This window comes from Coregonus lavaretus, assembly GCF_964263955.1.
Source record: "Coregonus lavaretus genome assembly, chromosome: 19".
Taxonomy (NCBI): Eukaryota; Metazoa; Chordata; class Actinopteri; order Salmoniformes; family Salmonidae; genus Coregonus; species Coregonus lavaretus.
The window spans coordinates 21,847,233-21,858,224 of NC_140006.1; the positions used below are offsets into that span (position 1 = coordinate 21,847,233).

The 10,992-nt window shown below is 44.3% G+C and overlaps 1 pseudogene across 1 annotated transcript in view; it reads left to right on the forward strand.

Annotated features, from left to right (window-relative positions):
* LOC311146599 (cadherin-2-like) overlaps window positions 1-10,992 on the forward strand; it is a 101,884-nt pseudogene that overhangs the window by 89,530 nt on the left and 1,362 nt on the right. Inside the window, exons 13-15 of the transcript XR_014615611.1 lie at window positions 1,903-2,136; window positions 2,495-2,634; window positions 7,670-7,834. The product of XR_014615611.1 is annotated as a cadherin-2-like (transcript). The remainder of the gene's footprint in view (window positions 1-1,902; window positions 2,137-2,494; window positions 2,635-7,669; window positions 7,835-10,992) is intronic.

Below are 10,992 nucleotides of genomic sequence, written 5' to 3' on the forward strand. Positions count from 1 at the left end.
ACACTATATGGTTTGGGACTGTTTGTGCTTGGCACTGGTTTAGAGGCAGTACGGTATGGGCATCATGTCCATGAGGTTTCTGGCTCTCCATAGGACCAAGAGCAGTGACCTACACTCTTAGAAAAAAGGTGCTATCTGGAACCTAAAAGGGTTCTTTCCACAGAGGGTTCTACATGGAACCCAAAAGGGTTCTGCTATGGGGACAGCCGAAGAACCATTTTGGATCCCTTTTTTTCTACGAGCGTATAACAATAGACAATGCTCTGTGTGCGTGCCTCACAAGGCCTATATTAAGACACTATATTATAAAAGAGATTAATAACAGGCCTTTGTTTTATCAATCAGCTCGCTAATTGATTATGCTAATTATACAAACAAAATAATGGAGGAATTACTCATTTGTTGTGCGTTGATAGCGATTAGATGTGAGTGGAAACCGCAGTAAATGAATAACTAACTTAATAGGATAACAGCCATATGGATTATAGGAGCTGGGGGGAGGTTTAGCCTAAGCGGCATTATCAAAAAGGTCTTCAGTGGGTTTATAAACTCAAAATCTAAATCCTGACCATATTTTGGATTAGATATGCTGACACAATTTCCAGGTATTGGAATTCATGCTGTTCAAAAACATGTGGACACTACTTCAAATTAGTGGATTTGGCTATTTCCGCCATGCTGACAGGTGTATAAATCGAGCACACAGCCATGCAATCGCCATAGACAAACATTGGCAGTAGAATGGCCCGTACTGAAGAGCTCAGTGACTTTCAGCTGCCCCAGTCAACTGTAAGTCCTGTTATTGTGAAGTTGAAACGTCTAGGAGCAACAACGGCTCAGCCACGAAGTGGTAGGCCACACAAGCTCACAGAACAGGACCGCCAAGTGCTGCAGCGTGTAGCGTGTAAAAATGGTCTGTCCTCGGTTGCAACACTCACTACCAAGTTCCAAACTGCCACTGGAAGCAACGTCAGCACAATAACTGTTCGTCATGAGCTTCATGAAATGGGTTTCCATGGCCGAGCAGCCGCACACAAGCCTAAGATCACCATGCACAATGCCAAGCGTTGGCTGGAGTGGTGTAAAGCTCGATACCATTGGACTCTGGAACTGTGGAAACGCGTTCTCTGGAGTGATGAATCACGCTTAACCATCTGGCAGTCCAACAGACAAATCTGGGTTTGGCGGATGCCAGGAGAACGCTACCGGCCCGAATGCATAGTGCCAACTGTAAAGTTTGTTGGAGGAGGAATAATCTGGTCTGGGGCTGTTTTTCATGGTTCTGGCTAGGCCCCTTAGTTCCAGTGAAGGGAAATCTTAACTCTACAACATACAATGACATTCTAGACGATTCTGTGCTTCCACCTTTGTGGCAACAGTTTGGGGAAGGCCCTTTCCTGTTTCAGCATGACAATGTGCCCGTGCACAAAGCGAGGTCCATACAGAAATGGTTTGTCGAGATCGGGGTGGAAGAACTTGACTGGCCTGCACAGAGCCCTGACCTGAACCCCATCAAACACCTTTGGGATGAATTGGAACGCCGACTGCGAGCCAGGCCTAATCGCCCAACATCAGTGCCCGACCTCACTAATGCGCTTGTGGCTGAATGGAAGCAAGTCCCCGCAGCAATGTTCCAACATCTAGTGGAAAGCCTTCCCAGAAGAGTGGAGGCTGTTATAGCAGCAAAGGGGGGACTAACTACATATTAATGCCCATGATTTTGGAACGAGATGTTCGATGTTTGTGTCCACATACTATTGGCCATGTAGTGTATCTCTTTTCCCAGAAGTTACACTCCGGGACTAAGTCCGGAGGGATTAGTAATGAACTTTCCCTTCCTTTATGTCTCTTTCCCTCCCTCCCTCCCTCCCTCCCTCTCCCCCGTCTCCCTCCTTCTCCCAGGTGACTATGCCCAGTTGAGCCTGAAGATCGGCTTCCTGGAAAGGGGCATCTACGAGATCCCCATCATCATCACTGACTCTGGCAACCTGCCCATGTCCAACACCTCCTACCTGCGGGTCAAGGTGTGCCAGTGTGACCACAACGGGGACTGCACCGACCAGCAGCACATCATCGCCGCAGGGCTGGGCACGGGCGCCATCATCGCCATCCTGCTCTGCATCATCATCCTCCTCAGTGAGTGCAACCCTGCCCTCTCGCATGCTCGCGCGCGCATACACACTCTCACACTCACACAAACACACACACACCAGACACCAGTGTCCCCACCACCCCACCCACCACACACACACAAGATAAAATGCCATCCCTTGCCATCCCCAAACACTGCCACCGGAATTATGAAGGGAGCTAAACATCATGCCCAAGAGATACAAGTAGATTATTTCAGGATTACCCAAAAGATAACCCAGATCAGGCTCGAGGCAAGCTCTAAATTATGGATTGGATTACATGTGTATACAAAATATGTCAGTTATTATGTTTTGTAATATGGGATCTCTCTCACTCTTTCCCTCCCTCCCTCCTTCTGTAGTTCTGGTGTTGTTGTTTGTGGTATGGATGAAGCGTCGTGATAAGGAGCGTCAGGCCAAGCAGCTGCTCATTGACCCGGAGGACGACGTCAGAGACAACATCCTGAAGTACGACGAGGAGGGAGGTGGAGAGGAGGACCAGGTGGAGTAACACACACACACATGCAGATAGACACACACACACACATACACATTGAAACACACACTCACATACACACAGACACACACACAAGACATCCTCATATATACACATAAAACCGCACTTATTATAATGAACTTCAGTTAATTCAATGGAATCATTTCGTAAATGTCTGTTAATATCTTCTACAAATGTGTTCATGCCATGGGCCCATTCTGTGAGGGACTCCACACACTGGCATAGGTAGTGTAGACTGGAGATGAGTGTGAGGTGGTAGCAGTGTTCAGTCCTAAATTGGCCTCTGAGGCTGATAATTGCAGGGATAATGTAATTTGGAGACAGACATCTGCTACTGTGTAATAATTAAGCTCCATCTAAAGGTAACGATATGACTGGGAAACCATTACACATCTGCCAGCGATTGGGTAGGAGGGAGACATACACACACACGCACGCACAGTGATTTCTGAAGACACTGTGATATAACACTCCACAAAGACTGTAGAAGGGGGGGGGTAACAGAATTCAGATTTATCTAAAGAAAATCTGAATTCTGAGTGGAGGAGGAGGGCTGGATGTCAGAAGGAAATGGTCTTGTCTATGGAATCTGGAAGTCAGTCAGTCGGTGGTGTGTGTTGGGTAAAAAATTAACCGGACTGTCCCAGTGATGTGGACTATATAATGCCTCACCTCTGTTCTCCCTATCTCTCCCGCTGGGGAGGAAATTGAAGTGTCAGACCATTGGCCGCTCGGCGCTCTCTGAGTATATTATTGTAGTTTCTGACTGCCATTGCCTGGGTTTTTATTAGTCCGTGGGGCACTCATTCTACCAAGAGGAGACAGCTGATCAGCCCCTTGCTCACTGGCTGTGTGGGAAGTGAAGAATAATGTGGTGTGGAAAGAATATCCAATTCCAGAAACTTCTGTGGAAGTTAAAGTTTTGTAACTTGATAGAGAAACGCCATTGTAATGAGTGTTTTCTAGCCCTGCCTGCTCATAAATGCAATCTCAAACTGAAGCACGTCTTTGTCAAGTTTTTCAAAGGACCACAGAGGAAAGCTGTATATGATATAGTTGTTCCAAATACAGATGGAAATGCTTATTTTTTGAGGCCACACAAACATAATAGCTTAAAGACACTTTTATTCAATTACCACCAGACTATTTTGTCTTGACAGAACAAACCTGTTTATGCAACCACAGCAGGTGTCCTAATTCCTCATTCAGTTGTGAAAAGACAAAAAGAGAGGAAAACAACAACCTGTTGTTAAAGTCTCCCTCTTGGAGGGAGGGCACAGAGTCAGTCAATAGGTGCAGACCAGGGCCATCGTCAGTCAAACCTTTGCTTCAAGCAGAATATTAAATAGATATTCGAAGTGAAAATATGGCCTAACAAATTCTTCCCCTTACGTGAGGAGTTTGTGTATCCAATATTGTTGTTGTTTACTGTCCAGCTCCACCCATTGTAGGATCAAGTGGGGGCCTTTGCTTTGGAATGTCCAGCCACAATGTTGGTGATTCAATGTGTTGTCCGGGCGTGGCAGGGGAAACGATATGTCAGTGTGTTGGTGCTTGGGGCTGTAATGTGTGAAGAATGGTGCCCTTGAGTGCATAGCATGTCGTCATTGTCCAGTTGTGGCTATGTGGCTGTAATGATATGGTGCAGTTCTCTGTCTCTAAGCTCTGACCTCTGGGATGGCCCTGTGGAACGTCCTAGAAGGGTCACAGGGAGGTGGGCTGGGAGGAGGAGGAGGCTGGAGGGGACACATGGCATCCTGCTCTGGAATGTATGACTGCCATTGTCCCCTTCCAGACAGACCCTTTCAGTCAACCAGAGGGGACATGGTGATTCCCCATGGAATTTTAGTTTTACGTGCACTGTCAATCTGTCTGTTTAGATTATCCATTTGTTTAAATCTAGATTAACATGATACATGTGTTGGCCTATGTTCCACAAGGAATACAAAGGCCTAAGTAAGTAAGTAAGATACGTGTTTATAAGAGTGTCTGGACTGGAGTGTCGACATGTGTAGTTGTGTTTGTGTTTGTGTCGATTTATATGTTTGTATTTAAGTCATCTACTGTATTTGTGTTTATTTGTCCATCTTTAGACATGCATACTCACTTAGGATTTGTGTGTCCGCGAGTGTGTGTAAGCTTGTGTGCGCGCACGTGTGTGTGTGCATAGTTATGTGTGCAAGCGAGCAGGGACAATATTGAAGGGGGATATTAGAGATGGATGGATTACTGAAAATCTGCTAAAGAAGGACACTCCATCATTCACGCTTATTAAGCACACAGCTATTCTCCCATGGCATTCTCTCCATCATATCCTCTCTGATAGCATATCAGTCCAGCTCCTCACTGCTGTCTTCTCATCAACATCACAACGCACCATGGCTCTCCATCTCTCTCTCTTTCTCTCTCATTCTCGTTCTTGTTCTCGCCACCTCTCTCTCCATTTCTTTCTCTCTCTGTCAACTTCTCTCTGCAGCTCTGTCCCCTCCTTCTCTCTCCTCCTGTGACACTGCACAAACCAAACGGCGAGCCAGTCAGGTTGCCTTGGCAATGTTAATAGGATTAGTAATGGCTTATGCATATCCGCCATTCCGTGTCTGGGGCCTGATTAGAGCAGAACAGTTTCCTGCACACTCTTCCAGAAGAACACCGCTCTATTGCAAGTGGGTTGTCGACTGATGCTATGTTCCTTAGCCTTGACCCCGAAGCTGGACATTGTTAAATGCAGCTAACTGTCTAAGTGGTAATACTTAGACCAACAGTCTAAAGTCCACCCATTGATAGGATTTTTAGCTCTAATGATGCAGGGTAGCAACAGTAACAACAATGCACAGTTATGTAGACGCTGCCACCCCACTCAGATATACAGTACCAGTCAAAGGTTTGGACACACCTACCCATTCAAAGGTTTTTCTTTATTTGTACTATTTTCTACATTGTAGAATAATAGTGAAGACATCAAAACTATGAAATAACACATATGGAATCATGTAGTAACCAAAAAAGTGTTAAACAAATTATATTTCAGATTCTCCAATGTAGCCTCCCTTTGCCTTGATAACAGCTTTGTACACTCTTGGCATTCTCTCAACCAGCTTCACCTGGAATGCTTTTCCAACATTCTTGAAGGAGTTCCCACATATGCTGAGCGCTTGTTGGCTGCTTTTTCTTCACTCTGCGGTCCAACTCATCCCAAATCATCTCAATTTGGTTGATGTCAGGTGACTGTGGAGGCCAGGTCATCAGATGCAGCACTCCGTTACTCTCCTTCTTGGTCGAATAGCCCTTACACAGCCTGGAGGTGTGTTGGGTCATTGTCCTGTTGAAAAACAAATGATAGTCCCACTAAGCGCAAACCAGATGGGATGGTGTATCGCTGCAGAATGCTGTGGTAGCCATGCTGGTTAAGTGTGCCTTGAATTCGAAATAAATCACTGACAGTGTCACCAGCAAAGCACCCCCACACCATCACACCTCCTCCTCCATGCTTCACGGTGGGAACCATACATGCGGAGATCATCCGTTCACCTACTCTGCGTCTCACAAAGACACGGTGATTGGAACCAAAAATCTAAAATTTGGACTCATCAGACCAAAGGACAGATTTCCACCGGTCTAATGTCCATTGGTTGTGTTTCTTGGCCCAAGCAAGTCTCTTCTTCTTCTTGGTGTCCTTTAGTAGCGGTTTCTTTGCAGCAATTGGACAATGAAGGCCTGATTCGCGCAGTCTCCTCTGAACAGTTGATGTTGAGATGTGTCTGTTACTTGAACTCTGTGAAGCATTTATTTGGGCTGCAATTTTTGAGGCTGGTAACTCTAATGAACTTATCCTCTGCAGCAGAGGTAACTATGGGTCTTTCTTTCCTGTGGCGGTCCTCATTTGAGCCAGTTTCATCATAGCGCTTGATGGTTTTTGCGACTGCACTTGAAGGAACTTGAAAAGTTCTTGAAATGTTCCGTATTGACTGACCTTCATGTCTTAAAGTAATGATGGACTGTTGTTTCTCTTTGATTATTTGAGCTGTTCTTGCTATAATATGGACTTAAATTGAAACATATATTTTGATTTGTTTAACACTTGGTTACTACATGATTCCATATGTGTTATTTCATAGTTTTGATGTCTTCACTATTATTCTACAATGTAGAAAATAGTAAAAAATTAAGAAAAACCCTGGAATGAGTAGGTGTGTCCAAACTTTTGACTGTGTGTGTAACAGTCTAGGTAGGGAGTTCTGGCCATGTGTGTATTGGTCTAGGTAGGGAGTTCTGCCCATGTGTGTATTGGTCTAGGTAGGGAGTTCTGGCCATGTGTGTATTGGTCTAGGTAGGGAGTTCTGCCCGTGTGTATTGGTCTAGGTAGGGAGTTCTGGCCATGTGTGTATTGGTCTAGGTAGGGAGTTCTGCCCATGTGTGTATTGGTCTAGGTAGGGAGTTCTACCCATGTGTGTATTGGTCTCGGTAGGGAGTTCTTCCCATGTGTGTATTGGTCTGGGTAGGGAGTTCTGGTCATGTGTATATTGGTCTAGGTAGGGAGTTCTGCCCATGTGTGTATTGGTCTAGGTAGGGAGTTCTGCCCATGTGTGTATTGGTCTAGGTAGGGAGTTCTGCCCATGTGTGTATTGGTCTAGGTAGGGAGTTCTATCCATGTGTGTATTGGTCTCGGTAGGGAGTTCTTCCCATGTGTGTATTGGTCTGGGTAGGGAGTTCTGGTCATGTGTATATTGGTCTAGGTAGGGAGTTCTGCCCATGTGTGTATTGGTCTAGGTAGGGAGTTCTGGCCATGTGTGTATTGGTCTAGGTAGGGAGTTCTGGCCATGTGTGTATTGGTCTAGGTAGGGAGTTCTTCCCATGTGTGTATTGGTCTAGGTAAGGAGTTCTGCCCATGTGTGTATGGCTCTGGTTCTGGGTGGGGGGTTATGCCCATGCCAAGCTCCTCTCCCCAGCTCTGTGTGGATCTTCACTTGTCTCTGGCTCCTTGCTGACACCCATCTGTCCCTCCTCTCCCCCTCCCCTCCAGGATTACGACCTGAGCCAGCTCCAGCAGCCCGACACAATAGAGCCGGACACCATCAAGCCTGTGGGGATCCGGCGTATGGACGAGAGGCCGCTGCACCCCGAGCCCAAGTACCCCATAAGGTCAGCAGCCCCGCACCCCGGGGACATCGGAGACTTCATCAACGAGGTAAAAAAATAAACAATTAACAAACACACTAATCTTCTCACGGTTAAACATCTGCATCTAGAATAATGCCACAGGAAGATTTAGAGAATGATTTCATAAACACTCTAAAGGTCATGGTTGGGGTAAGGGGTAGAGGTAAGAATATTTCATTTAATGAAGTGAATGCTTCAAAATAAAGGAAAGCAGTTGAACAGATGATGCAAGCTTCACATTTGAATTTAGCTCAGGTATATTTAGCTAATCTCGCTCCCTGTACTCATGGAAGTATTGATTGAAACAGAACAGACGCATACAGACATGAAAGGTTAATGGGAAATTGAATAATGAGGGTTGTCAAACTGAATTTTTTGCTTTGGGGAGGGTTGTGTGGTTTTTTATTGGGCACAGGTTTACATTCACTGTTCTATTCATATTTTCTCTATAAACAATGGCTTGACTTACTTTTGATATTATCCTAATAAAGTTTAGAAACATTTGTGAAGGTTTGGTATGGTGTGGCTATTATTAAGCGTTAGCTGCTGCAGGCCTATGCTGTGAAGGCAGCGCGCCCTGGCGCTTCAACTGACTCCGGCAGTTGAACCTGAGGTGAGGAAGACTGTTTCAGGCCTACCAAAGTTACTCCTATAATCTAACAATATAATGCTTATCTTTATACAAAATATTCTGATAGAAAATTAACAAAATATATATATATATATATATATATATATATATATATATATATATATATATATATATATATATATATATATAAATATCATACAGTGGACACCTAAGCCTATAGGCCTATGCATGCAATGCCCTGATACATTTAGTGCTCAAATCTCTGACAGCTGAACCATAAAATGAACAATTATTGTTTTAGGAAAGTAGCCTAAAAACCAATAAAGAATTGGCTATATAGTTTTGCATATGCTACACATCGAAACACAAGGAATTGTTTTTTTGTAATTTGTTATAGGCTGTTTTTAAGGTCACGTAAATGTGGCTCATTTGGCCAACATCCCTTGTTTATTGATAGGGCTGGCTGCACCAGGTCGGATCTGAATGCATATTGATGTCCATTCAATTTCTCAAATATCCGGTAAATTAAAATCTTCCCTGTCATGTTGTCCAGCGCCAAATTATCCTAAAGGAAACTGAAATGCCATACTGTTTTTATGAAGATTCTAGAATATTTGCATGAAAATCTGTCGCAATTGGATGGAATCCTAGCTATAGACACCCTAAAGACTCTGGCAAGTGCGCTAGTCCAGTGTCACTTTGATTATGACTGCACATCATGGTTCACCAACAGCCCCAAACATCTAAAAAATAAGCTACCAGCCAAACAAGCTTGTAAGAATTGTACTTAAACTCCCCCCTCATACTTATCTGGAGGTTGAGCATGTGTGTAATGTGTCTGTATCTATGTAATTGTAGATTTATTTATGTAAAAAAAAATAGGGACCACAATGGAAATAAGTCCCCGACTTTATTGTGCAATCCCGGTCACTTTAAAAATCTTTGTGTATATATGCATATTTTTTTTTACTGACAAAAAAAAAATCAACCAATCCAAACTGTGCAATCCAAACTGTGATGAATGGAAAGAGACATCTGTTACAAAACACCAAAATTTTAATGACATTCGGAGATTGTCAAGCCAAGCCTTCGGTACTGGGTACACGGTAAGGAGGGATGTATGTTCTGTTTGTCCAGATTGACATAGTCTATTTATTGTGGTGTTGAAAATGCAAACTATGATATTGAAGTGCCCGATGTTGGTATGCTTTGTTTATTGGTTGTGTGGTACATTGGCACAGAAACCTGTTGCTGGAAAATTTGTTGCATATATTTTATATAATTATCATTGTCTGCAGCCGGCTCTGATCGTAGTGTAATGAAACAGGCAGGGAAAGTGAGCTCGTCTGTGATGGTCGGCGAACCCTCAACCTTTTGGCCCGTAGCCCTGCGTGGCATCGACTGTGCCACAAAAACATGCTGAAGTGGCAAAGTCGATATCCACGTTTATAAACACAGGGTCGCTACAGTTATTGTTATCTGTGGTCGTAAACATTATTTAGAGTTAATTCTATGAGGGGGGAGGGTGTTCAATTTATTTTACAGAAGGGGGGGGGTATTTATAATGTGTCCAATTTAAGTGAACTAAATCCACACATGTAATTATAATATTATGAGTATTCAAAGAGAGTTCACTTGGAGAGAATTGTGTTTCTCTTAGCTGTGCAGCAGAATCGGCTGGGGTAATAGTTTTAGACGTCTCTCTGTAGTGATCTAGTGGGATGAGAAAGAGAACAGCACATTGCCTTTCCATAGAGGTGCCCTGTTCTGTTCCTTCATGGCCTCGCTTGCCTCAGGGCACCATTGACTCCAGCGTTGAAGGTGGGATGTAAAATGAACTGGACGGTCATGTATTTTTCACCAGCTCCAACAGACAAGACATTCACTGTATTAAAAATTGAGTTCTCTTTCTCTGTCTCCCCCAGTTTTTGGCCTATTCCCATGTTTTTAGATTAGAACTCCCCTACTCGCGCTATATCTCTCCCACTACCCCTCCCTCGCTCTCTCAGAAAATTCCTGAATACACTTAATGCTCTTGTCAGTTCAATTTATATAGAGTGAGTTTGAGTGTTTTGCCCAGTGTGTAAAAAAGCTGCAACACTTATTGGAGCAGAGACAGGTCTGCTGTTTTATGTATTATTTCTGTACAAGGACAGCAGGATGTTGTGGGCCAGAGCATCCTGACCTAGACATCCACATTACAGGCAGTACATGTCAGCCTGTTTCCCATCACATACACATGCACGCACGCACGCTCACACATGCACACACGCACACACACACGCACACACACACACACACACACACACAGGTGGTCATCGTAGATTCTATCCACTGCCCCCTGCTGGCAGCTGGTTTATGCCTTCTTCATTGGGGTTGGAATCTGACCTGGTTGCTCAGGGTGGAGTGGGGTGGGCGTGGGGCTGGGGTGATGTGTCTGGGCTCAAAGTCTGGAGTGCGCACACAACCCCATGCCCACAGAGCATTTGGCAGTTAATAAAAAAATGGGGAGTTAAAATTTAAGCGTAGGTCTCAAATCCGCCAAGAATTTAGCCTCTCGGAGTGGCCAAACAATAGTCTATTATTCAGCTTTT